A 25,805-nucleotide genomic window follows, 5' to 3' on the forward strand; every position below is an offset into this window, starting at 1 on the left:
GATACCTTAATTCAGGAAAGGCTGATGGGTCAGGAACAGCTGTCAGCTGGAAAGGCGCATTGGCGATGTCTGCTAGCTTTCTCTTCCACTTCTTCATGTGGCTTCCCCGGGGACATTTTCTTTCTGCATCTCCAAAAGTCTCTGGCTGTGTGGGCTCTAAAACTTTTCTCACACTGGTTCCTTCTTAAAGGCTCCACCTTGAATGTGTGGAGACACATCTCCATGGAAACCACCCAATCAACCGGTCCCAACCAACAATATTGAATGACGATTAAGGAACATGGCTTTTCTGGGGTACATGACAGTTTCCCTACACTCTTGAGGTCTGGGGCATGTTACTTTCTCCCCTGTGCCTCAGTTCCCTTCTCTGTCAAATGGGACACCCATATCTCAGTTAATGTGCTAATAGTAGCATGCACTTCCTCTCATGGTTACATTAAGGAATAAATGACATAATGTATGTAAAGAGCTGACAGAGAGTAGACACCATATATATATATATACATCAGCTATAATTGTTTTTGCCTATTCTTTTTGAGAAATTGTCTGGATCTTAAAAATAACTTTGAGGGTATTTTGGGATGGGAACATGTTGGAAGTTTTAGGAAGGAGAAGGGAAGATTGGAGAAATTACAAACTGATAGTAGTTTGACATTGGTTTCTGGCAAAATTCTCATCTGCTAATTAAAGAGATGGCTTATCTGGATATCAAAAACAAAAATTCTTTGTGGGCTCACTAAGAATGGTTCATGCAGAACAAAATTAGCCTCGTGGGCATCTATGTGATGATATTAAGAATTACTGATTGCATATGTAGAATGGAATGATTTCTAAATGTTGGGTTAATTTCTTTTTTTTTCTTTAATTAATAATAAAAAAAAATTAGCCTTGTGGATGTTAGGGACGAAGGCAGATGGACACAGAGTGAACTTGAGTTTGCTTTTTAAGTGTTCGACACAGTTGATATTTATTCTGGTCTGTCTCTCCCACTGAACTGGCATTTTGCTTGAATTGCATCTAAATTGCAGGCTGCCTGTGGACTGTGTTCTTCATTTGTGTCCTCTGGAAGACGTGCTGTTACTTCCAAGGTGTAGTTTCCTCTTCCCATCCGCCCAGACCCTGAACCTGTAACCTGATGGCCGTCGTCAGCTCGTGAAACTATCATGAAATTTTCTCTGAGGGATCATTTCTAATAAGAGGAGAAGGGTATTAAAGTATTTATAGGAAAATGAATTTCATTTCAAACGGGAGCGGCAAGAAGAAGTACGTTTTTTTTTTTTAAATAAAAAATGACAAAGTTCTTGCCACTTTATTTTAAAAAGGGAGACAAATCTCTTGACAGTCACCTTGGCACTATTCAATTTAAAGATTCTCATGTTTCCCATAATTTATGCTATTTCAACTTTTTTTATGAGAAAAAGTGTGGGTTTCCTGAAAAATCATGCATAAAATATAGAGTTCCCATACACCATTCTATTATGAACAGCTTTTGTTGGTGTGGAGCATTTGTTACAATGATGAAAGCATATGTTTAATATTTGTACTGTTTACTGTAGTCCATGGCTGAACTTAGGGTTCACTCTTTGTGTTGTTCAATCCATGGATTAAAAAAAAAAAGTTATACTAGTACTGTACACACAACCTAAGATTTCCCCTTTTTAGTGACATTAAAATATATAATTGAGTGCTCTTAATTATGTCCACAATGTAGTACTGCCATCAACACCAGTATTAACCAAAACTTTTCCATCGTCCCAAATAGAAACTATGTTTTAAACCTCAACCACCTATCCCTACCCCTACCCCATCTCCTGGCAACCTATCTTCTAGATTCTGAGTCTATGAGTTTGCCTAGTCTAATTATTTCATAACAGTGGAATCATACAGTATCTGTCCTTATGTCTGGCTTATTTTGCTCAACATGACGTCTTCAGAGTTCATCCATGTTGTCACCCGTATGAGAACTTCATTACTTTTAATGGTTGAATGACATTCCATTGGGTGCATATACCACATTTTGTTTCTTTATCGATGGACACTTGGGTTGCTTCATCTTTTAGCAATTGTGAATAATGCCACTGTGAGCGTTAGTGTGTAAATATTTGCTAGACCACCTCCTTTCAGTTCTTTTGGGTATATACCTAGAAATGGAACTGTGGGCCGTGTGGGAATTCTGTATGTGACTTTCTGAGAAACTGCCCAACAGTATTCTACCGGGATTTCCTTGGAGAACAGGGGAGAAGAAGGGGTGCCATGCAGGATTAAGAAAGAACAGACAGGGCGGGCCGCGGTGGCTCAGCGGGCAAAGTGCTTGCCTGCTATGCCGGAGGACCTCGGTTCGATTCCCGGCCCCAGCCCATGTAACAAAAACGGAGAAACAGAATACAATAAAACAAGAAAATGTTTAAAAATGTTTCCCTTTCTTCCTTCCTTCCTTCCTTCTCTCTGTCTTTCCTTTAAAAAAAAAAAAAAAGAAAGAACAGACACAAGAAGGTAGTTAAGTGGGGTCAGGGGACTCAAGCTCATCAGGAGAAAGAGCAAGAGTCCCGAATAAACTGACGTCCACATATTTACTGTGTTCTTATACAGGAGCTGCTTTAGGGAGTATTATCAAAGCAAGATTATTTTTGAATGTCTGTCATGCCTGCAAAACTACAAAGTTTCTGTCCCAGGAACTGTTTATTACTTATCAGAGTTCTCTCTGTTCAGTTCTCTTTGGGCTCTTGGGTCAGTGTCCTTGAGAGCATTTGCTTCTGCAGTTTACCACATTAGCAGAGCACAGTGTGCCTGTGCCCCATGCCCTCCGCTGTCAGCCAGCTGCTTGAACCCTCGGAGAACAATCTCTAGCCATCTCCCATAGCAGCTGCACCATTTTACATTCCCACCAGCAATGAATGAGTGCGCCTATTTCTCCACATCCTCTCTAACACTTGTAATTTCCTGGTTTTTTAATAGTAGACATTCTAATACCCATGAAATGACATCACTGTGCTTTTGATTTGCATTTCCCTAATGAAATTTGTATTTCCCTAATAAAATTTGCATTTCCCTAATGATGATGAGCATCTTTTCATGTGCTTTTTAGCCATTTGCATTTCCTCTTTGGAAAAATGACTATTCTTTTGCCCATTTTAAAAGTTGGGTTGTCTTTTTGTTGTTAACTTGTAAGTTTATAAAAGTATATTTTGCATATTAAACCCTTATCAGATATGTGGTTTCCAAATATTTTCTTTCATTGTGTAGCTTGTCATTTCACTTTCATGATAGAGTACTTTTATGCACAAAAGTTTTAAATTTTGATGAGGTCTCATTTATCTATTTTTTCCTTTTGTTATTTGTGCTTTGGGTGTAGAGTCAAAGAAACCATCGACTAACACAAGTTTCTTGAAGATATGTCCCAATGTTTTCTTCCAGGAGTTTTGTAGTTCTCATTCCTATATTTAGGTCTTTGATCCATTTTGAGTTGATTTTTGTATATGGTGTGAAGTAAGGATCACTTTCATACTTTTGCCAATGGAGATCCAGCTTTCCTAACACCATTTGTTGAATTGAGTAGACTTTGCCTCCTCATCAAAAATCAGTTGGCTATAAATGTGAGGGTTGATTTCTGAGCTCTCAATTCTATTCCATTGGTCTATATGTTTGTCCTTGTGCCACTAACAAGCTGTTTTTTTATTTTATTATTATTATTTTTTAATTAACAAACTGAAACAACATATAAACATGAACATTCTGAACATACAAACATTGCATAGATGGTGTACAATCAATGGCTCACAATATCATCACATAATAGTATATTTATCACCATGATCATTTTTAGAACATTTGTTTCACTCCAGAAAAAGAAATAAAAAGAAAAAGCTCATATATGCCATACTCCTTACTCTTCCCTCTCATTGACCGCTAGTATTTCCATCTACCCAATATATTTTAACCTTTGTTCCCTCTATTTTTTTCTATACCCCTTACCACTCCCTTTCATTAATCACTAGTATTTCAGTCTACTCAGTTTAACTTTTGTTCCCCCTATTATTTAATCTGTTTTTAATCCATATTTTTTAGTCATTTATCCATAGCATAGATAAAAGGAGCATCAGACACAAGATTTTCACAACCACATAGTCGCATTGTGAAAGCTATATCATTATACAGTCATCTTCAAGAAACATGACTACTGAAACACAGCTCTACAGTTTCAGGCACTTCCCTCTAGCCTCTCTAATACACCTTAAACTAAAAAGGGGATAGCTATAGAATAACCTCCAGGATAACCTCTTGACTGTTTGAAATATTACAGCCACTGACACTTTATTTTGTCTCATTTCTCTCTTCCCCCATTTGGTCGAGAAGGTTTTCTCAATCCCTTGATGCTGAGTCCCAGCTCATTCTAGGATTTCTGTCCCAGTTACCAGGGAGGTTTACACCCCTGGGAGTCATGTCCCATGTAGAGAGGGGGAGGGCAGTAAATTCACTTGCTATGTTGGCTGACAGAGAGAGAGGCCATATCTTAGCAACAAAAGAGGTTCTCTGGGGGTGACTCTTAGGCCTGATTTTAAGTAGGCTTAGCCTATCCTTTGTGGGGATAAGTTTCACAGGAACAAACCCCAAGATTGAGGGGTAAGCCTATTGATTTGGTTGTCCCCACTGCTTGTGAGAATATCAGGAATTCTCCAAATAGGGAAGTTGAATTTCCCCCCTTTATTGCCATTCCCCCAAGGGGACTTTGCAAATACTTCTTTATTCACTGTTCAGATCACTCTGGGATTTATCGGGACTGGACACAGCTACAAAATCTCATGCCCTGTTCAAGGTTCCATGTACTTATGTGTTCAATTAACCTGCCCATAAAAGTTATATTAGGAAATGCACTAGTCAAAATATAAATTTTGTACCATATAAACATTTTTTTGCTTTAGTCTCACACAGAAGTTGAAGTTTTAAAATACGTATGCCATCTATTTTCAACACCTTGCAATATTGACATTCCTTTGTTCTTCCTCATGCAAAAACATTTCTAAATTTGTACATTTAGTCACTGTCATTGTACACTCTAGGCATTCCTAGATTTTACCATTTCAGTCTTTACTGTCTGTCTTTCCTTCTGATTTCATTTGTGCCCTCAGGCCTCCTCCCTTTATCATTCTCACATTCAGCTTCATTCAGCATACTTACGTTATTGTGCTCCAGTTAGATGGTATTGTGCTATCCATTTCTGAGTTTTAACCATCAGTCCTGTTGTAAAATCTGTGTCCCTTCAGCTACAATTACCCAATACCTACCCTATTTCTGTCTCCTGATGACCTCTGTTCTTAACTAAAATTCTCCAAGTTCATTCATTAATGTTATTTCATATCATTGAGACCATACAGCATTTGTCCTTTTGTTTCTGGCTAATCTCACTCAGCATAATGTCCTCAAGGTCCATCCACATTGTTACATGCTTCATGACTTTTTTTTTTTCACTTTAAAATACTTTTAGTAAAATAAGTCACACTATGTCAAAACTTCTTTAGCACACAGTAATCTACAGTGAAGAACAAAACTGAAAAGCAAATTTAGAAGCCACAATTTAAAGGACAGAATAATTTAGAAGGTACATAACAGGAAATCATAACATCTTCCAATAACTTTTAGGACAGCAAATAAAAATATTATGGTAATTTTCCAGTGACATTTTACTCTTTAGGATGCCAATGTTCAACTTGATTCCTACACACATTTCAAGAAAATAATCAAAATACTAAATTCTCGATAGTCTGTGCTTAGAGAACAGTTGAAATATACAGTAAGGTACAGATTTTTTTAGTTATAAGATAAATCTTTCCTACTTTTACTGAAAAATAATTTTTTTTCATGCATTTTAATGGTCATATGAAAAAGACATTTATCATCTTTAACCTTGAGGAAGGAAGAACAAGGCTCTTCCTCATTACAGGCTGGAAACACTAGGAACCAAATTTAATATTTTTCATAATTGAGAATGGCAAGGTAACAGGAAAAGTCCAGGACACTTCAGGCTTCTACACACATCAATGTAAGCCACTGAAAACAGATAAAACATTTGGGAAGCTGGCACAGTTGGTATTTCTTTGCCACAACTGAGAACCATTTTAAAATTTCATAACTTTTAGTACCTATACTGGTTAAACAAACAAAATAAAACTTATAGCTACCATTACGCATTTTTAGTTCTAGGAGGGGAACAATATAGTTTAATTGCTTAAGAAGCAACACTCATCAAAAGAAAAAAAAATATGCATGAATTCTATGCACTCATCTCTTCCACCAGAAAGATGCTGGCTGTTACAAGAGAGAAGATGAGAAGAAAATTGTGGAATTTCATCATAATGGAATCTGGAAGGGGCTGGCATTTCTACTTATGTGATTAAAATTACTCTTAGGATGGAACTTGAATTTCAAATTTAGCTGAACTCAACCCAGTTTCAACCTACGGAAATGAAATAAGGTTCACTCCCTGGGCCAAAATCCCCAAGCAGCTGTTGGGAGCAAGAGAGCAATAAGGACAGAAGAAAACAGATTCACTGCATTGTTATCAAGGATGGGTTTCCCTGCTATGTACTTCGCTTCATTCGTTGGACTGTTGACCACCATGCCAGTGCTTTCATCCAAACCAGTGAATTGCATTGTAGCTCCTAAATACGAGTCCAGAATTGATCCTAATAACCTAGCGAGACCTCCAAAAGCAATAATTGGCCACTGGGGAGCAGAAATATCTAAATCATTCACAAAAACCAGCTGTGTGAGGAAGTATGTGATGCCCACAACAGTACCACCAAGGAGACTGGAGGCAAGGCCCACTAACGTCACGCCTCCATTCGTTCCAACTGGAACTTTCTCCCAGGTTGTTATCAGCCTTGGCGGGCTTTTACTTAGAACAGTGCCAACTTCTGAAGCCCATGTGTCTCCAGCAGAGCAGGCCAGTGTAGCCAAGAGAGATAAACACATCCAGGAAGCAGTGTACTGCTTGGAAAAATCTATTGGGATTTCCCTGGGGCCATTTTCTATCATGTACAGCAGGGCTAGCTCTGTGGGTACAGCTCCATTACAGAATACCTGAACCCAATTCCTCTGCCCACCTTCCTTATATTCTGAATCTAGACGCTTCTTTGTTTCTCCCTTCCATTTAGTGAGCTTTGAAGAAGAAAGGAAAAACATCAGCAAAGAGGTAAAAAAGCTGAAATTTGCAATGGTTAGGATAAATCCAACCACTAGTCCTCCCAAAGCCCCACCGTGATCTAGACTCTTCTTCTTAAAGCCATTTGAGACAATCAAAACAGGAACAACAACAGAAAACAACCAACGCCAAGGAGAAATAGGCTGTAAATTTCCATAATAGGTACTTGCAGTCATGGACATAATCCAGAAAGCTAAAGAAATGCAAATAATCAGGCTCAATATAACTATGTTAGTTATCATCTTTATATATCGTTTGCATATATGGTCGTCAAGATCTGTCATGAAAAACAAGGATATGGCCACTTGGGGAAGAAAACAGAAAAGCCTTTCTGAGAAAAAGTCACTCAAGTTGTCAGCACCAACAATCGCTGAGAAACAATCATAGATATCAACATGTTCCGCTGAGAAGAAAAAAGACAAATATATAAACTCTAACTATTTCCGGAAATTGCTACTGAAGAGTTCAAACTCGGGAGGGAGAGGCTAACGCCTCACTGGAGAGAGAAGCGCATCCCATGAGAGCTGCCAGGGCAGGTCGAGTTCCAGGGATTCAGAGATCAGAAAGGTAAAAGGGAAAGCAGAGGTAGCCAATCGGCGGGCGCGAAGATGGCAAGCTCCGCCCCCAGTTTCCCGTCAGCACGTGGGCGCGCTTTCGCCGCTCGAGCTTTTCCACACGCTAACAGGAGCCAGTCTGCGTCCGTCCGCGAAGACGCAAGGTGCTCGGCCTGAACCTGGGAGAGTCTGGATGGCAAGCCCCGCACGGCAAAGGGCAAAGCGCGGTGTCGTCCCGACGGCTGGCTGCGTCGCCTTAAGTCTTGGCCCAGCGGCCACGGGCCACACTCTGGAGCTCAGAACACGCTGGACTGCGCCTCCGCCTCCGTCTTCGGCGCGCCACCTCGCTTCCTGTGCGTGTGCGCCCTTCATGCCTTTATTCTGTCTTACAGCTGTGTAATATTCCATTGTATGTATATGTCACAGCGACTCATCTGTTGATGGACATTTAGGCTATTTCCATCTCTTCGCAATTGTAAATAATGCTGCCATAAACATTGGTGTGCAAATGTCCATTTGTGTCCTTGCCCTCATGTCCTCTGAATAGATACCTAGCAATGGGATTGCTGGATCATATGGCAATTCTATACTCAGCTTCCTGAGGAACTGCCAACCTGCCTTCCACAGCGGTTGTACCATTTTACATTCCCACCATCAGGGATAAGTGTGTCTCTTTCTCCGCATCCTCTCCAGCACTTGTTGTTGTCTGTTTTATTGATAATGGCCATTCTGGTGGATGTGAGATAATATTTAATTGTGGTTTAGATTTGCATTTCCCTAATAGCCAGGGAAGTTGAGCATCTTTTCATGTGCCTTTTAGGCATTTGTTTCCTCTTCTGAGAAGTTTCTGTTCATATCTTTTGCCCATTTTGTAATTGGGTTATTTGTCTTTTTATTATTGAGTTGAGCAATCTGTTTATATATTCTGGATTCTAGACCCTTATCTGATATATCGTTTCCAAATATCATCTGCCATTGTGTAGGCTGTCTTTTTACTTTCTTAATAAAAGTTCTTTGATACACAAAAGTGTTTAATTCTGAGGAGTTTCCATTTGTCTATTACTTTCTTCAATGCTCATGCTTTGGGTATAAGATCTAGGAAACCGCCTCCTATTACAGGTTTTATAAGATATTTCCCTACATTTTCTTCTAAAAGTTTTGTGGTCTTAGATCTAGTGTTTAGGGTTTTGATCCATTTTGAGTTAATTTTTGTATGAGGTGTGAGCTATGGATCCTCTTTCATTCTTTTGCATGTGGATATCCAGTTCTCCAAGCACCACTTATTGAAGGGACTGTTCTATCCCAGGTGATTTGGCTTGACTGCCTTATCAAAGATCAATTGTCCATAGATGAGAGGGTCTATATCTGAATACTCTATTTGATTCCATTAGTATCAAGCTGTTTTGATTATTGTGGCCTTGTAATAAATTTTAAGATCAGTAAGTTGAATCCTCCAATTTCGTTCTTCTTTTTCAAGAGGCTGTTGGCTTTTTGGGGTCCATTACCCTTTCATATAAAATTGATGATTGGCTTTTTCACTTCTGCAGAGAAAGTGGAATTTTGATGGGGTTGTGTTGAATTTTTAAGTCACTTTGGATAGAATTGACATCTTAACAATATTTAGTCTTCTGATCCATAAACACAGAATATTCTTCCATTTACTTAGACCTTCTTTGGTTTCTTTCAGCAGTGTTTTGTAGTTTTCTGTGCACTAGTCCTTTACATTCTTGGTAAGATTTATTCCTAAATATTGAAGTCTTTTAGTTGTGTAGTGAATGGAATTTTTTCTTTATTTCTTCTTCTGATTGTTCATTACTTGTATATAGAAACACTGTTAATTTTAGGGTTTTGCTCTTGTACTTGACCCTTTGCTGAATTCATTTATTAGCTATAGGAGCTTTGTTGTGAATGTTTCAGGATTTTTTCTATATTGGATTATGTGATCTGCAAGTAGGGCGTGTTTAACTTCTTCCTTTCCAATTTGGATGCCTTTTATTTCTTTTTCTTGCCTAATTGCTGTGGTGAGAACTTCCAATAATGTTGAATAATAGTGGTAACAATGGGCACCCTGTCTTGTTCTTACCAATTATATCTTGGTACATTGTATGTCCAAAGCCATAGATTTATCATTACTTAAAAAAATTTTTTTAAAAAATTTTAATTATTTTTTCATAATATATATTATATATCCACATATCATGTAATAATACAAAGTGTACAATCAATGGTTCACAATATCATCATATAACTGTGCATTTATCATCACAATTGACTTTTTTTTTCTTTTTTTGTGAAAAATAACATATATACAAAAAAGCAATAAATTTTGAAGCACATCACAACAGTTGGTTGTAGAACAGATTTCAGAGTTTGGTATGAGTTACAGTTCTGCAATTTCAGGTTTTTACTTCCAGCTGCTCTAAGATACTGGAAACCAAAAGAAGTATCAACGTAATGATTCAGCAATCATCCTCGTTTGTTAAACCCAACCTTCTCTGTATAACTCGACCATCACCTTTGATCTTTCTTCCACTCTTTAGGAATATTTGGGCTATGTCCACTCTAGCTTTTTTCATGTTGGAAGGGGCTGTTGATAATATGGGATGGGGGATGGAACTACCTGATGCTCTGAAGAGGCTAGACCTTCTGCATTTCAGGACTTATCTGGTCCAGGGACCCATCTGGAGGTTGTAGATTTCTGGAAAGTTACCCTAGTGCATGGAAACTTTGGAGAATCTTATATAAAGCCCAAGGTCCTCTTTCAGATTGGCCGGAAAGGTTTTGACAAGTTATGATAGGTACCAGTATGTAATTGAAGCTTGCCTAAGCGTGACCTCCAGAGTAGCCTGTTGACTCTATTTGAACTCTCTCAGCTATTGATGCCCTATTTGCTACACTTCTTTTCTCCCTTTTGGTCCATATTATTACTTTTTAAAATCTTTTTCATTTATTTTTATTATTTTTTTGCTTGGGCAGGCACCGGGAATTGAACCCAGGTCTCCGGCATGGCAGGCGAGAACTCTGCCTGCTGAGCCATCGTGGCCCGCCCCACATCATTACTTTTTATATGTTTGTATTTTAGCACCTGTGGGGAATGAGAAGTGGAGTTATGTACCAGAAAATACACTACAATAGTACTGGCATTTATAATTACCCAAATGGTTACCTTTGCCTGAAGGTAACCATTTCCTGTCACTGTGAGGAACTTCCTTTAGCATTGCCTCCAGGGCCTGGAATGCCCTAATCTCTTCTGAGTTTTTGAAGAAATTTTCACTGGATATAAAATTCTTGGTTGGCGGTTGTTTCCTGTCAGTACTTCAGGTATTTCCACCCACTGCCTTCTCGCCTTCATGGTTTCTGATGAGAAATCAGAATTTAATCCGGTTGGGATACCCTCATACATAACACGTTGCTTTTCTCTTGCAGCTTTCAGAGCCTATCCTTGTCCTTTGCACTTGTCAGTTTGATCAGTATGTAACTGGGTGTATTTTTATTCAATTTTATCCTATTTTGTATTGTCCGGACTTCTTAGAGGTACATAGTCACACCTTTTGCTAAGTTTGGGAAATTTTCCATCAGTATTTCTTTCAGTATTCCTCTCTTCCCTTTCCATCGTTCTTCTCCCTCTGGGACTCCGATGTCTTGTGTGCTGGGATGCTTGATGGTGTCCCAGAGGGCACTTAGCTGTTTCAGCTCTTTATTGTTCTTTTTTCATCCTGCTCCGCAGCCTGATTCATTTCGTCTGTCTTGTCTTTGAGCTTGTTGATGCTTTCTTCTGCCTACTCCAATGTGCTGTTGAAACCCTCTTGGGAATTTTTCATTTCAGTTATTGTGGGCTTTAACTCTAGTCGTTTTGTTTGGCTCCTTTAAACAATTTCTGTCTATTGAGATTCTCTTACGTTCGTCCACTGTTCTCCTGATACCCTTTAGTTTTTTCTGTATATTTTCCTTCATTTCCTTGAGCCTGTTGGCTGTTTTCCTGATACTGTTTAACTTTTTCTCTACATTTTCCTTTATTATTGTGGGCATATTGAAGATCATTTTTTTAAAAAAGCCTTTGTCCAGTATGTCCACAGCCTGGTCTTCTTTGTGGATGTTTTCTGCATTTTTATCCTCTTCCTTTCAATGGGCCATTATTTCCTATTTTTTTCTTTGCCTTGTAATCGTTGTTGCATACTGTACATTTCAGTGTTTTAAAATGTTCGCTTTGGGATTTTTTTCCCTGAGTGGTCTGTTTCTTGAGTTTATAACCAGCTGGTGATTTGAGGGAGATTTTCTTCAGCATAACGAGCTAACAAAATCAAGCAAACTTAAGCAAGAAGCACCATCTATGGAAATTGGCTGTGCCGTGCCTGTGCTCTCCGTGCGGAGACCCTTCTCTCGGAGGGCCAGCCCGAGGCGAATGCCCAGTGCACGTCCTCCCTGCTCTCTGGGTCTGTGTCTTATCCTGTACCTGGGCTTGCCCGTGGCCTTCGGCATTCCCCTGCTTACTGGAGTTTGAATCCTTTTCTACTTCCCTGGAAACAGACTCCCCCTCTCCACTGCGTGCTTAGAGCAGGTAAGCCAATGCCGCAGGACTTCCGTCTCAGCTGTTTCGTAATACAGCTTTCCTTGTCCCACCCTGCTTTGGCCTGGAAGGCAAGTCCTGGGAGGCAAGGGTGATTGGAGAGGAGTTTCCCAAGTCATTGTTTCTCAGGGGAGCAAGGCGAGGAACCCACAAAGCCAGCACTGGCCGGCTCCCAGCTGCTGTGGGGGCGGGCAGAGGGTGGGATCAGGAAGGGCTCTGGGAGTTTCTTCCAAGGCTCCTGATTGCTGAGCTTTCTTCACTTGGCACCTGCCCAGCAAATGCTGCCCTTCAGCTGTCCTCTGCAGCTCCGAGGAAGCGGCCACTGAGTCTCCCCTGCTGCCCTTGTCTGGGCTGCCTTGGAACAGCGGCTGCCCTCAGCGGCAGGTCTGCAGGGATCGGAAGTAGTTTATCGAAGGCAGCGATGGGGGATTGGCCTGTGCCCCTGTCCCCGCACCCCAGACCTTGAGGAAGTGGATTTCTCCATGCACCAGCAAGGGGTGGGACCCTCCTGCTGCAAGATGGGGGATGGCTGACAGTAACACCACGTGGAAGGAACGCTTTACTAGTCTTTACGGCAGCTGCCAGCTTCCTTCACCCTTCCCTGGATGCTGTGGATTCTTGACAGAGACAGTCCCTGCCCGTCTGGTGGCTGCTCTGGAGGGTCAAGTCCTGGGCTCTCAGTTCTGAACCTGTTTCAGCTTCAAGTGCTCATTGTTCATTTCATCAGGAAAACGTTCCAAAAACTTATTTTATCAAATAATTAGGAGTGTTACCTGTTTCTAAGGTCCCTAAATGGCTGGGCCAGCTGGGCCAGCTGTGTGGGAGGGTTGGGCTCTGAAGTGGAGGGAATTCGCACACCCAGCCTGGTGCCCTGGGTGCGCCCTGGCGGGGCAGCTGTCGCGTGCACTCGGGCCTGGCCCACCTGTCCTTCAGGTGGCCTTGATTGCCTGATGGACATCTCATTCGCTCCCAGGACCACACGTGTTTTGAAAAACAGCATCTCTTCCGTCTTACCCCGACTTTGAAAATGACCCCCCGACACCCTCCCCCCGTTTCCTCCGTGCAATCGGATCTTCACTTTCAGTGTGTTCCGAGTGCCGCTGCTGTCTGGGTGTGAGTGAGTTTTCGGTGACTCTTTGTTCACTCACCCGGGACTCGGTCTGCAGAGCGCCTACAACCACCTCGTAAGGACAGCGGGCGGAAAGCTCGTGGGGGGTTAAAGGAAGCACAAATCTGTTTCCAGATTATACTCCTGCCATTCACGCTCCCGGCAAGATGCAGGCGCCTCTAGGTTTTCTTTTCCTTGTGGTTTTTACTGGTTGTTTCCATTTTTGCCATGTGAGTGGCCAGAAATTCAGCACATCTCACATCTTCTGAAAACCTTTGTTCCGAGATAGGGCTCCTGGGCCTTACCTGAGATGCCCCGGCTTTGAGAGGTTAGGGGCTGGAGCAGGCAGGGGTGGGCAGCTCCAGGCTCGGGCCTGCCTCTCTCCTTGAGCCTGCAGATTTGCTGGGCAGAGAAAAAGAGAAAGGAAACGTCTGGCTTTTACTAACCAGGGGCACCAGGGGCTACTTGGCTCTTTCCAAGGAATCCCTCTTGCCTGGTCCGTCACGGTCTCTCTCTAGCCGGGCAGCGCCTTCCCTGCTGCCCTGTTCTCTTCTTTTCAGATCTGCGGTTGTTTTCAGCCTTTGCCGTGCAGTGATCACCTGGGTTTGAGTGTAAAATTTCAATTTGTAGGGTTACATTTGTATAGGCAAATTATTCAGGAATTCAAAAATACGAGTGTATGTTTTTCAAACTAGAATGTATTTTCAAAGTATTTTAGATTTTGTGTAAGATTTAGATTTTGACTAAGAGTTTGAGAGGGAAATTCTTTTTTTCTGTCAGGTTAAACTTCTATATATATATGTTCTTTTTTAATGCACAGAGGACATACAAAGAGATTCTTAGCTATGAAGATTTGTTTTCTGGTGTTGTTGATTGAGGAACATGCTGTGCATCGTCTGTCTGGCCCTTTGAGTAATGTTAACGACCAGGCTGCTTTTCTCCTGGCCTCATTGTGGTTTCTGAGCGCACAGAAACTGGTGTGGCTGGTGGGCCACGGGGGGAAGGAAGGGAGACGTGAGAACGTAGAACCGTAGGCTCACCTTCTGATTTAAAAAATTTTTTTTATTTACATGGGCAGGCACTGGGAATCGAACCCGGGTCTTCGGGCTTGGCAGGCAAGCATTCTTACCTGCTGAGCCACCGTGGCCCGCCCCTGATTCTGACATCAGTGTTTGCTTTAAAGATTATTTATTCTTGGTGTGGCATGAATGATAAAGGAGTTCTGCTCTGAACTGGAGAATTGTTTTCTTCATGGGTAGGTCCATTTTTAGTAAACAGTGTTGCAAAACACTGAAGGAGGTGAAGTGTATTTCTATACATCATAGATGATGTTGCCGATATGCTCACGTTGAACAAGAGCCTGTTCCAATGTGTGCATTGCTTTATTGTGTTTTGTGTCATTTGCCAACTACAAACCCCACTTATACACTTTTAAAATTTTTAAAAATTTTGTTAATAAAACCAATCAACATACACAATATGAACATTCTTTTTTTTCATCACATAGTTGTATATTCATCATCATGATCATTTCTTAGAACATTTACATCAATTCAGAAAAAGAAATAAAAAGAAAGCAGGAAAAAATTAGAAAGAAAACAGGAAAAAATTCTCCTTATATACTTTTGATTCCACATTATTAAGCTATCTGTAATGCAGTAGCTTTTGTAACCTGGCTGTACCATATGGTCACAAAGAGCCCAGCTCAAATTTGGACTTTTGATTTGAACGCAGGACCTCTTGGAAAGCCGCAGCATGCCCCCAGCCTCAGTTTCCTCATTTATAAATGTGGATGGAGTGGGGTTGTGTAGAGGCTTCTGTGGGATGATGGTGAAGGGCTGCCCGGAGCTGTCGTTGCTGCGGCTGTGCACGTTGATGAGGCAGAAGGTAAACCTTCTGCAGACTGAGCAGCTGGGGTGCTGGGCCAGGGACATTCCAGAAAGGCCCAGCAGGGAGCCAAGGCTGAGGAGAGCAGTTCTTGGGCTCTATGTACATTCAGTGGTGGTGCTTTTGTATTGGGTATCCACTTCTCCATATTGCTACAAGCAAGGAAATTGATGCAGAATTTATTTTTTCCAAAGTCAGTCTTCACTTGAGCAGGACAGATAGGAAGAGATGGAGGATACTGGATTGTGGGCTGGGGCGTGGCACATCTGCACTTCTTCCCTTTGCATATGGGGAGCCCCATGACTCCCCTGAGAACTGAGTTCAGAGTGGGATCGCCGCTTGAAACCAAGTACAGCTTTACCTGTGCACATGGATCCTTGGTGGGCAGACAGGTTAAAATGTGGCCGACTCCCCACTACCTGGGACATGATACCCAGGCATGTAAATCTCCCTGCAATATGTGACAGGACTCCTGGGGATGAGCCTGGCCCTGGCAACCTGGGAGTAAGGAAAACTCCTTGACCAAAAGAGGGAAGATTGACAAAATGATTTCAGTGGCTGAGAGATTTCAAATGGGATCGAGAGGTCTTATGAGAAGTTATTCTTAGGCAGCATATAGATATCCCTTTTCAGTTTTTTGGGTATTGGAGTATGTGCTGGTTTGAAATTGTTATGTACCCCAGAAATGTCTTGTTCTGCTGATCCTGGTTCAGTATTGCAGGATGGAGCCCTTTGATTAGATGTCTCCATGGAGATAGAATCCACTCAGTTGTGGGTGTCATCTTTTGATTGGATTGTTTCCATAGAGATGTGATACACTCACTTGTGGGGTGATCTTTGATTGGATGGAGATGTGACTCTGCCTATTCAGGGTGGGTCTTGATTAGTTTACTGGAGTCTTTTAAAAAGGGAAACATTTTGGAGTTGCTTCAGAAGCGACATAGACACAGATATTTGGAGATGCTTGGACAGAGAGAGCAGACACCCAGACAGGGATGTTTGGAGGTGCAGAGCCCAGCAGACATCACCGTGTACCTTCCCAGGAGATGCTAAGCAAGCCAGAACCCAGAGATTTGTCCTGGAGGAGCTAAGCGAAGGGCCACAGATGCTTAGAGAGGAAACCACTGGCATCGGAAGCTGGAAGCAGTGGAACTAGGGACAAGGACCAGCAGACACCAGACATGTGCCTTCCCATGTGACAGACATTGGCCTTTCTTGAGTTAAGGTGTCTTTTCCTGAATGCCTCAGTTTGGAGATTTTTATGGCCTTAGAATTGTAATCTTGTAACTTAATAAATTGCCTTTATAAAAGCCAACCTATTTCTGGTATATTGCATTTCCAGCAGCATTAACAAACTAAAACAGAGTAGCTAGAGGGAAATACTGAAAGTATTGAACTGTAATCTAAGAGCCTTAATTCTTGAAGATGATTAGATAACGAGCATTTAAGGTGTGAATGTGAAAACCTTGTAATTGACATTCCCTTTTCCAATGTATGGATAGATGAGTAAGAAAAAAAATAAACAATAGGAGGTATGGGGTTATGAGATGTTTTGGCTGTCCTTTTTTTACTTTTTATTATTTTAATTGTTTTTGAAGTAATGAAAATGTTCAAAAATTGATTGTAATGGTGAATGCACAGCTTTATAATGATACTATGAACCACTGATTGCACACTTCAGATGATTGTAACTCAATTAAAAAACATTGAAAAAAATGTGACTGAAACAATGTATGCTCCTTTTTTCTCATGGGCTTTTTTTTAAAACTACCTTTATGCTGGAAGTCTGTACCCATGGAACACCTCTGTCCTGTAGCCTGAGATGTGCCACGTGCCTGGGGGCGTGTCGTGTCTCTGATACATGGGGGTGGACGGGTGTTCACTGGGGACCAGTGGAATTCACAAGACAGGTGGATTAAAAATATTCCACCGGAATCATTGCCCTTGGGCCCAGCCTCTGAGATATACCCAGTGCTGGGAGCTTGGAATTGGGGGTTGAGGGGTGGCAGGGCAGGTCAGCCTGAAGATTGCCCGGGAGCTTCCCCAGCTTCTTAGAAGCTGGAGGTGCTCTTCTCCACTGTCCAGTCCCTTCATGCGGGTTTCAGCCACCCTTCATTTATTCGTTTGATTGTAGGAATTGATCTGTTCATTTAGTTAACATTGACTGAGCATCTGCTTTGAACCAAGTGCTATCCTAAGCTCTTGGCAGCTGGAAATTCCTGCCCTTGTGGAGCTCCCATTTTAGTGGGAAGCAGCAAACAAAACCAAAATAGATGAGTCATATAGTATATTAGAAACTGACGGAAAAGAAAAGCCCAGTAGGGAAGGGGGTTAGTGTTAGGGGTTGGGTGCTGAGTGGGGCGGCTTTTGATTTAGTGCACAGTGCTCAGGGAAGCGCAGTTCTCCCATTGGAGCAAAACTTGGGGATGGAGTTGCTGAGCTCTCCCTCCAAGACAGGGCACAGGCCTGGAGCGTGTGGGAAAGGTGGCAAATCAGGAAGCCCTTGCGGTGAGGAGGAGGAAAGAGAAGCGAGGAGGACAGTTGGCTGGTGGGTATGGCAGGGGTGGTGGGTGAGAAGGTATGAGGGGCAGCTCTGTTTTGTGACTTAGGTTTTTAACAGGATCACTCTGGCTGCTGAGAACATCAAATCCCAGTAGGCCAGAAAAAGGCTTTCTCTGTGTGTGCATGTGTGTACACATGTCTGAATGCATGTGGGTGAGAGTGTGCACATGTGCACATATGTGTGAATGCATGTGAGTGCATGTGTGCATGAGGGTGTGTGTGCATGTGCGAATGTGTGTGCATGTCTGCATAAGTGAGTATGCATGCTTGTGAATGCTTGGGTGTGTGTGCACGTGTGAATGTACGTGTGAGAATGCACATGTGTGAGTGCATATGTGGATGTGCGCAGGTATGCACATGTTTGTGAGTGTGCCTGTGTGCAAATGTATTGAGCATCTGTTTGCATGAGGGTGTGTGTACATGTGTGTGCATGTGAAAAGGTGAGTGTGCATGAGTGCATGTGTGTCTGCCTGTGTGAGTACATTTGTATGGATGTGTGAGAGTGTGCATATGAGAATGTACATGTGTGTGAGTTGCATATGTATGTAAGTATATGTGTGCATGAGGGAGTGTGCATGTGTGTGCATGTATGGCTGTGAATATGTGCACTTGTGTGTGCATGGGTATGTAAGTGTGTTTATGTGTGTGAGAATGTACGTGTGTGCTGCATGTATGAATGCGCATGTATGCATATGTGAGAGTGCATGGGTGCGTGTGCATATATGCATGTGTTTGTGAGAATGTATGCATGTGTGTTTATGTGTGCTAGTGTGTGCACCAAAGGGACAGACAGGTATTTGGTGTACCGATCTCACCTTCGGTATAAATGAGAGTGTGTTTTGTCATAAAAATGAACTCAGATTCATGAGCACGTTTCCCCCAAGAAGTTGCTGGGACTTGGGGTTCTGAGGAAATAACTAAGCCATGGCTTTTGACATAATCAGGGTGGATTATTTGACATAATCAGGTGTGTCATTGTACGTGTGAAACTATACCTTCTATTTCCTGAGTGTCATTAGGCCTGGGTTGCTTTAGAGAAAACTTGGGGAAATCCTGTGGAATGATTGAGACCTGCTCATTTCTGCAAAGGCAGCCTCGGCTCCTTTCCTTGCCCTGGTCCCGCCACCCTCCCCTCTGATGGACCCCCTATTTCTGAGCAGCGGCTTGGCTGAGCAGGCGTTCCCACCACCGCTCGCAGGGGAAAGCCTGCCTTGGGGTGGGTGGGTTTTGACAAGGGGCGCTTGTTCTGCAGCCCGCCTGGAAAGGTTGGCACAGTTCCTTTCCTATTAATTTTCTTATACAGTGAAGCCACCTAGGAAAACATTTGAAGAAAGTTTCCCTTCTCTGGGCTAATCGTCAGTGCTGTGGGTGGTTTGCCAGCCCGTGGGCCCCTGTGCCTCAGTGCAGGAAGTGTGCAAACAGTTGTTACCACAGAGGTGAAACCAGGGCCCGTGGCGACGCTGGCTTTTGAAGTTTTGGAATGTGGAAATTGATTTACAGGGATACTTGTTCTGAAGTTTTCACATCCCGTTTTTATGTTTTCCCAACATCCCACCAGCTTCTTTTCCTGGCAGCGCAAATGTTTGGGCTTTTGGTGCAGGTTCCTCAGTGGCGGAGCTAACATTCTCCCCCGCGCTGTAGCTTCGGGATGGGATCCGACCACACAGCCCATCGTTTCCGTTTTAATTGCTTCTAAAATATTAGCAGGAAGGCAAAGTTATTTTACACCAAAGTGGCTTTTTTTGAGACATGGTAAGTTAAATTGTACGGTACCAGCTGTTCTGCGCAGAATTTGTCGAAAAGTTGACGAGAAGTGAGTGCCTGCAATATTCCGATGTGAATCCCTCGGTTTCAGAAAGATGCAAACTGCACATAAGCTGGGATATTTAAATATAGAAAAAGATTTCTGTAAATTGATGTTTTAAAACCTAGCCTCTGCTATTTTACATTTCAGCACGAATCTTTCAAAATAATAATTGTTCTGGTTTTGCACTGGGAGTCTTCATTCAGAACTCAATCAGAACTCAGTACTAGAAAAGAAATCTGAGCTTTCCGGGAGGCTCCCTACTATGGGTACATGGGTAAAGAGTTTGCCGGGACAGGTCTTTTCATGACCCTGCCTTCCTGGGTGCCCCCCCCCCATCACAGCTCCTTGCCTGCCTGATGTCTTCCTCTAGCCCCCACTCATTTCTTGGGAATGACTTCCTTGACTTGGCCACTTCACTCTAGCTAAACTCTGACAGCCTCATGTAGTTCTTCTTAGCTCTTATCTTGGACATGATTTTATATCTAATTGAGTAGTTATTTCGGCTAAGTGCTGCAGGAAGGCAGGGAGAATATTTTGTTATTATTGTTTGTTTATTATTGGATCATGATTGCCCAGAAGCAGTGCTGGCTCATTGATCAGTATTTGTTCAGTGGAGGAATCCATGAAAGAATTGTGTTTGGGGGGCCAGGGAAGCCAATGTAGAAATTTAGGCCTGATCCTCAAATCTAAATGCCTTTGTGGCCAGACAGCCGATGTAAATGGGCAAAGCAACCTGAGATGTGCTGGGCCACCAGGTGGGGTGTCCCAGGTAACTGGGTAGGGTGTGCTGTGACTGGGTAGTGTGTCCCAGGTAATTGAGGTAGGGTGTGCTGTGACTGGGTAGGGTGCCCCAGGTGACTGTGCCAGGTGTGGGTAAGTGTGCCAGGTGACCAGGTGTCCCATCTGATCAGGTAGGTGTCCCCAGGTGACCAGGTAAATTATCCCAGGTGATTGGGTAGAATGTGCCAGGTGAACAGGTGTCACTCCTGACCAGGAACCCTGCTTAGTGGATGCTCTCTCACCTCCTTTGAGGAGGCTCATTCTCAGCTGAGGGGTGCAGGCATGGATGGGGTGAATCTGGGGGGCCCTGGGCTGATGGATTGGATTAGGACATGGGGGTTGAGCAGTAGAGAAGCTGGGAGGTTGGCTGCTGCAGGACAGGGCACCAGAGGAGGTTTTGAGCAGAGAGGAGGTTGGCCAGGACGTTTTGGTTGCTGTGGCTGGAAGTCTGCAGATGATCGGGCAAAACCAGTTTATGTGACTGAAGTACCAGCCCACCCCCAGCTCTGCAAAGCCAGGCACTGGAAGGTGCAGGGGGGACCCACAAGCTTCCGATTTAGCAGTGTTCTTGCAAACACAAGGACGGACATGTATCAGCAAAAATAGACATGTTTCTGCAAATTATCCTACTCTCAATCTAAGTCTTCCTAGAATCGTCATAAATGGTGACTAGAAGCAGAATCTGCCAGGGGAAGTCAGACTGCAGGGAGCCCCGGATGGTGGGGGATGTGAGAAAAAAAACTGGGGAATGCATGGAGACTCCTCCTTGGGGGAGTTTTTCAAAAATAGAAGAGAAGGGGTGGGCCCTGGTGGCTCAGTGGCAGAGTTCTCGCCTGCCATACGGGAGATGCAGGTTCATTTTCCTGTGCCTGCCCATGTGAAAAAAAAAAAAAAAAAATAGAAGGGACGTAGGGTCAGGGCAAAGCTCCAGAAAGACCAAGGGGCGGGGACAGCACAGCGTTGGGAGCCGAGTGCAGGTGGAGGGCAGGAGATGGCTGTGGGGGTGTGGAGCCCCTCGGTGGGCTGGGTGGGGGGAAGGCGAGGGTGGGGTACAGTGCTCAGGGTTGTTCCCCCTCCACTTTCACCCCAGGTTTTATTAGCAGGTGCTGAAGAAAGATTCTTGGGAAGAGTGGGGAACGGCTTCCCTCCTCTTTCCTGACTTGAAAACCCAGCAGGAGCCCCTGGGGCTTCTCCTGAAACTGAGATGGAAGCATCTAGAGCTCTGCTGGGGGTGGGGTGGGGTGGGGTGGGGACACTTGGGGCCCTGGATGTCCCGGACCTGCTTTGGGGCTGCCCATCCACCAGCTGACGTGGCTGCCCGAATAATGGGTGGCATCAAGTTGTGTAAAATCTCACGCAGCTGCTGTCGAAGTTCTGTAATATCTTTGGAATCTGGGAGTAGCCTAAGTTAGTCCTTTTCTATTACAAAAAATGTTTCTACTTTACCAGGTTGCTGCTGCTTTCCTCCCTGAATTTTAGTTGGTTCTTTCCGGGGTGCAGCGTAGTAAGTCAACAAATCTATTTCAGATGTGCTTGTTACTAAGCAACGGTTGCCAAGAGCCCGGGCCGTGCAGACGCGGGTTCCACGGTAACGGTGCCGAGTCCGCAGCCCACCGCGCCCACGCGCCCTGCGGCCAGCCTGCCCGATGGCGCCGCGGGTCCCCGCCCCACGCCCGCGCTGGGTGGCCCCGGCTGGCCCGACGCGCGGGATGCGCCCTCCTCGCGCCTGTCCCGGAGCAGGGCACGTGCCGGGTTCATGATGGTGGGCAAGTCCTTCCCGCTGTCAGCTCCATTTCCTCGTCCTTTACGCTGGGGAGGGGTGGCGAAGAATCCGTGCAGGTGTTTTGGAAACGTGTCTGTGCGTTCACCCACCAACCCGCGTGTGCGGAGCAGCGCCTCCGGGGCGGCCCCGTCTGCGTGGCGCGGCCGGGCCCGTTCGCACGGCCGCCTGCTTCGGTGTCGGGGGCCCCCGGGGTGCCGTTGAGGTGGCTCACATGTGCTGTAGTTTTCCTGGGCTGCTCAGGCACAGCCCATGCAGTGGGTTGGCTTAAACAACGGGAATTTGTTGCAGGAATTGGTGCACGTGACTGTGGGCAAGTCTGCGTTCTGGCTGTAGGGCAGGTCGCAGGCTGGAAACCCCACGGGGTTTTTGATGGATTTCCCCCGGGAAGCTGGCTGGGTTAGGCAGAATGGATGTTCTCCCTTGCCTCTGGGTTCTGCTGATGTCAGCTTTTTGCTTTGTGGCTTTTTCTCTGTCTGTCTGAATTTCATTCACCTTCTAACTAACTGGGATTGAGACCCATCCTGAAGGAGGTGGGCTGCTCCTTACCTGGGGCAGCCTCATCAGAAGGCTCTGCTCATCCTGGGTCACACGCACGGGAATGGAGTAAGATAAAGGACGTGCGTTTCTGGGGCGCAGAGCTCCAAACCACCATGGCAGGTCACCGGGGGTTCACGGAGCGTCTCTATTCGTGTCTCTCGAGTATGCCAGCACAGTTCTCTGAGTATTGGGAGAGATTTTGTCAGGCCAAACGGCTTGCGTATTTAATATTTTTATAGATGCTACAAATTCGTCACATACATGGCATCTTGCCTTTCCACCAGCAGTGTGTGGAAATTTAAATTTAAAATTTTACCAATCTGTTGGATGAAAAAGTAGTATATAACAGTTGTGTTAGTTTTAATTCCTTGATCGATTAATTTTGAGTATCTTTTAATGTTTGTTGGCCACTTTTGCTTCTTCTGTGATTAGTCTTTTTATCTACCCATTTATCTCCTGGAAAGTATATCTTTTTCTTATTGATTTGAAGGTGCTTTTTATGTATCTAAAATGTGTCTATGCAGTTTTCCATTTTATTTCGCATATTTTCCCCTTGATTTTGCATGCTTTCCCATTTATTTTTCATGCATTCACACTTGATTTTATGTGGCTTTTCACATCTTTATTGAGGCAGCAGGTCTGGTGGTTGCCTCTGTTGTATGGAGCAGGTGAGAGGCTGGCGATGTTGGACAGCTGGCTACAGGTTGTCAGGCCAGTTAGTGCTGGGGCTTGGATGAGAACTAGAGTCTGCGTCCTGTCTGTTTTTGAATTGGGGAGGGGTTAGTTATTTGGGGAGCTGGGAAGGGCAGGGCATCTCAGTGTGCTAGTTTGAAACTGTTATGTACCCCAGAAAAGCCGTGTGTTAATCCTGAGCCACTCTTGTGGGGGCAAGCTGTTTCTTTTAATCCTGATTCCACAGTGTCAGGGAGAAACTTTTGACTAGAATATCTCCATGGAGAAGTGTCACGCCCAATGGTGGGTGTGGCCTTTTGAATAGCTGGAGATGTGACTCCACCCATTCAAGGTGAGTCTTGATGAGTTTACTGGGGTCCTTTAAAAGAGGAAACAATTTTGGAGAAAGTTCAGAAACCATGGAGAAACTAGCCGATGCAGACCCTTGGAGAACAGTTGCTTCGGAGCTGACAGGGCTCACACAGGTGCAGGGGGAAGCCTTAGGAGACAAGAAGCCATAGACTCTGGCCAATGTCGCCATCGGCCTTTCCAGCTGAGAGAGGTGTTCCGGATGGCATCTGCCTTTCTTGAGTGAAGGTAACCTCTTGTTGTTGCCTTCATTTGGACATTCTCACGGCCTTAGAACTGTAAACTTGCAGGTTATTAAATTCCCTTTTTAAAAGCTTTTCCCTTTCTGGTATATTGAATTCTGGCAGCTTAACAATCAAATACACTCAGGGAGGCAGTATGGATGGTGGAAGCAGCCTGGTGGGGGGCACTGGGTCACAGAAGGCATGGTGCTGGATGCGGGGTCCTCAGGGTCAGCTGTGCTCCCAGCCTGGCATGCAGGACTGCTGGGAAACATGGTGCTAATGGGGGCCGGAGGGTGACTGTGCCTGCCCCCTGAGGAGTGGACACACAGGCGAAGGAGCGCATGGCACAGCCTCCCCCTGCGGCCTGAGTAGCCTGCTGGCATCTGTGTGAGAGTCTCTCCTTGCTTGTGTCTTCTGAGACCCTCATCTGAATATTCATTTCCTTTTCTGCGTAAATGAGTAAGTCCCTGGGGAGCCTTTCCGGAACGGTCTCGCTTTAGGTTCTTTCCCTGCTCCTCACTTGGCCTCTGAGCTGTGGGTCAGTGGGCCTAAGTCCAAGGGGGAAATTCTGGAATCGTGTGTGTGGTTTCAGACTGGAGGCACCCCAGGGGCCTCCGGGTCAAGTCCCTAAGCCAGCAGAGATCTCAGGGCCAGGCAGGTGGGTAGCTCGAGAAGATGACCTGGTAATTCCTGGTTTAGGGTTAGAATTTTGGGCTCTTCCACTCTCCTCAGGCCCCTGGCGGTGCCATTTAACACCTTTCTCAGGTTTGTCCATTTCCCTCCCTTTTCTTCAAGATTTCTAATCTTGAAAAGGAGGCCAATTGTGTTCGTGACTTCTCACTCAGCTCAGGGTCTCCAGCCGGGAAGGGAGACAAAAAGAGAGAGAGATAGACGCAGACAAACTAACCTTGGTGATAGACGCGAGTCCGGAACACGCAGCGGTTGTGAGTACAGATCTTTACTGGGGTTAAGCGTGCTTTCTCAAATACAGGCTCCACGCGGGGGAAGACTCCCCACGGGGGAACAACCTCTATGCGGCCGTCAGGTACGGCTCCTTGTGGGTTATTCTCCCCACCTCATCCGGGTAACATCTTATATACATAATCGGGGTCCAATGGGCTGACGCCACATATACAGTGGTGATAGGTGGGCACGGTTGGCGGATATGTAAGTCATACACGGAAGCAGGATGTGAGCGCCATCTTGGCTCACTCGATGGGCGGGGGGAACTCTAGAGCAGGCTGCAGCGTGTCCACTAGGCCCGACCGGGAGGCGGCTCTCCACACAATTGTACTTATTTTGTTGAACTGTGGTGCTAAGTGGTTAATGAAGCACTTTTCATGTTTGTACTCTAGCCCCTTCCTGTACCCATTTTGAGGATTAGAACAGTTCCAGCTCACACTCTGTGAACAGCATGTGCTCCGCCAGCGTGGCAGCATGATGGAGGAGGAGCACATTGCTGTGTGTTTCTTTAATCACACACACCCCTTGCTCCAGTTCACTGTTGCATCACCACTGCATATCCACTGCATATTCACTGCATATGCACTACATTATCACTGCATCGCCACATTGAATTATCACCACATCACCCCTGCTTCACCACTGCATGATTACTTCATCACTACTGCATAGCCACTGGATCACCACTGCATATCTGCTGCATGAGCACTGCATCACCACTGCATACCCACTGTGTTATCACTGTCCCAGTGCTGCATCATCATTGCATAACCGCTGCCTTATCACTGGATAAC

General features: G+C 44.4%; 1 protein-coding gene, 1 long non-coding RNA gene and 1 pseudogene across 3 annotated transcripts in view; 1 reads left to right on the forward strand and 2 right to left on the reverse strand.

Annotated features, from left to right (window-relative positions):
- Window positions 1-25,805, forward strand: part of NEBL (nebulette) — a 331,368-nt gene that overhangs the window by 12,592 nt on the left and 292,971 nt on the right. The gene's annotated exons all lie outside the window — the stretch shown is intronic.
- LOC143677822 (transmembrane protein 19 pseudogene) lies at window positions 6,014-7,744 on the reverse strand (annotated as a pseudogene).
- Window positions 19,380-22,018, reverse strand: LOC143688353 (uncharacterized). The gene is made up of 3 exons (XR_013177966.1): window positions 21,910-22,018; window positions 19,650-19,753; window positions 19,380-19,568 (listed from the first exon to the last, which is right to left on the reverse strand). It is a non-coding gene; the product is annotated as an uncharacterized LOC143688353 (long non-coding RNA).

This window comes from Tamandua tetradactyla, chromosome 1 (assembly GCF_023851605.1).
Source record: "Tamandua tetradactyla isolate mTamTet1 chromosome 1, mTamTet1.pri, whole genome shotgun sequence".
Taxonomy (NCBI): domain Eukaryota; kingdom Metazoa; phylum Chordata; class Mammalia; order Pilosa; family Myrmecophagidae; genus Tamandua; species Tamandua tetradactyla.